The sequence below is a fragment of the Mandrillus leucophaeus genome, unplaced genomic scaffold (assembly GCF_000951045.1).
Source record: "Mandrillus leucophaeus isolate KB7577 unplaced genomic scaffold, Mleu.le_1.0 Scaffold855, whole genome shotgun sequence".
In the NCBI taxonomy this organism is placed as follows: Eukaryota; Metazoa; Chordata; class Mammalia; order Primates; family Cercopithecidae; genus Mandrillus; species Mandrillus leucophaeus.
In genome coordinates this window covers 730389-732797 of record NW_012109308.1, presented here as the reverse complement: position 1 = coordinate 732797, position 2409 = coordinate 730389, and the positions used below count along the sequence as shown (strand labels likewise).

At 47.3% G+C, this 2409-nt stretch overlaps 1 long non-coding RNA gene across 1 annotated transcript in view; it reads right to left on the bottom strand.

Annotated features, from left to right (window-relative positions):
• The window catches only part of LOC105530927, a 14070-nt gene that overhangs the window by 6518 nt on the left and 5143 nt on the right, over positions 1–2409 (bottom strand). The window lies entirely within an intron of this gene.

Below are 2409 nucleotides of genomic sequence, written 5' to 3'. Positions count from 1 at the left end.
AAAATAGTACATTTGCACGTTAGGAATGGGGGAAAAAACTGAAAAATAATACAAGTTACTCAGAATATCACAACCAAGAGTTAGCTGTTGTTAACATTCTGACACACGTGGACTTCACTTCATGTTCCAATCTCAGGGAGCCTAATTATGAAGGTGTTTGTTGAGTTATTTTCAGTTTAAAGTTGAATATGGAAAGTATAGGATTTTTTATTTATTCGTAATGGCCGCATGATATTCCACTGTGTGACTGAACCAAAAATCATTTATCCAGTTCCAACTTGTTGGGCATACAAGTTGTTTTCAATCCGTCGCTTTATACATACCAGTGAAATAAACATCCCTGCTGTTGCTGCTGAAGGATTCTCTGGTCACGGACCAGGGGTAGAGGTAACTGGAGTGGGCCCACATGGCTCTCGGACTCCACAATCTGAGTTTCATCTGCCTTCCCTTGTTGTTCTTTTCAGTAGGGGTCTGCCTGCGTCACCTGTGCATCTGAGCCCATCCAATGCACTGGATTCATCTGGAGGATGAATAGGTTTCCGGCAAGGAACTGACTTTGTGGGTTCTCCTAGGAATCTCCTGCAACTTTTCTAGTGTGTTGGCTTCTGATTTCTCCTGTAGGTAGACACACAGAAATAGAGGGCAAAAAATAGAAGAAGAGACTTTTAAAAACTAATTTATGCACATAAAAAACATTCCAACAGTTTAGAGAGAGCAAAAAAGAAAAAAGTCCTCTCTCTCTCTCTTCCTCAGATGCCTTATTTCCTTCCTAGAGGCAGCTGTTGCCCACAGTTTCTCCTGTTTTCTTCCAGAAGAGTCTGCAGTCACCTCTCTATCCACTCACACAATCATCTCTATCCACCTATTCATTTGTTCAGCTATCTTTTTTCGATTTATGTATGTAACTAGCTATTGATCCATCCAGTCATCCATCTGTAGAAAAATCAGGAATGTTTAAATGAGTAGTTATCACAAATACAGCATTTCAGAGGGGGCTTTAGAAGGTAGGAGTGTGTGTCCCCAGCTCACCACCAACCCACTTTGTAACTTTGGCCAAGAGGCTCTGCTGCTCTCGGCCTGTCTCCTCCTGTGTAAAATGAGGCCGACAACACTCCCAGGGGGCGGTGAATGTGCCCTGGAAAGTGGAGACATGGAGTGGATGGAAAGGCCTGGAAATGCCCGTGGAGGGTGCTGCTCTCCGCTCAGGCCTGCAGTGAGGGAAGACCCAGCGTGCTTTTTCACTCAAATGAGGGGAGCAGAAGAGGGCAGAGGGAAGCGAGGAAGGTGAGGGAGTGCCCCCCTGGCTCCCCCACCGCCTGGTGGAAAGGACAGGGTGATGTTTCATAAACATTACCTCACGTGTTTTCAGGGAGATAAGGTGTTTAGTAAACGTTGTTGGAGGAGGACCTGGCCTGGAGAGTCATCCGCATGACCACCACCAGGACACACGGCTGCCTGTGCTGCCTGCTTGGACTGGCTTCAGGGGCCTCCAGCTCAGCTTGCCCAAAATACAGGAACCAGCAAGTGGAGCTGGCTTTATTTAGTGTAAATAGAGGCAAATACTCTCATGCTGAAGGACAAAGAGGTTATGCAGGAAGAGGGCCGGCAGCCTGCTCTGGTCAGGAGTCAAGGTCTATGGGCACCGGGAGCCCAGCACTTCCATGTGGGGTTCAACTCTCTGGAGCTGGGGTTTGCCTCAGGGGTTCCATGTAGCACAACCCCTCAGGGAGGCATTGACATAAAATACCATGGGAGTGGTGCCCCTGGAGTTGTGTAGCGGGGTGCCTGGTGCAGGCACAAGGAAGTGGTCACCATTTGCTTACAGGGCCGACCATCTAGGATCCAAGGAAACCGGAACTGGCCACCAAGTCCGCTACCGTTCACCATTTACCCTCCTCTCAACCACAGGAGGGCCCTTGGCTGCATCAGGTTGGCACTGGGCAGTAATGGTGTATCCTTCCTTATCAGAGCAAGACTTCCCTCCATTCCCACACAGTCGAGTCAAGGGTGGCAGCAGCACAAGACGCTTTCCCTGAGCCAGTCCTCTCTGGACCCTTGCCAGGAAGCAGAAATGTCACAAATGTACCAATCTGAGCTCAATGAGGAATGTCTTTGCTAACTCTCAGGGCCCCTAGGCATGGACAATGGACCAGACCCCAACCTATTTTCTTTTTCAATTCATGTTCCCGACACATTAATAAATGAGGAAATTCTAATACAGATTTGCAAAAATCGTGATACAATTGAAACTCTTGCATTTAACAATTTAATGCTTTCAACATATACTCACCCAAACACACTGACTTGGCAATGATATCGAGTCTGAATTGAAAAGCCTTCATGAGTATCAGGCCCAGGGCAAATTTCTCTCTGGCTCTCCTCTGTCAAAGGAAATGAGAATTTAGCTTA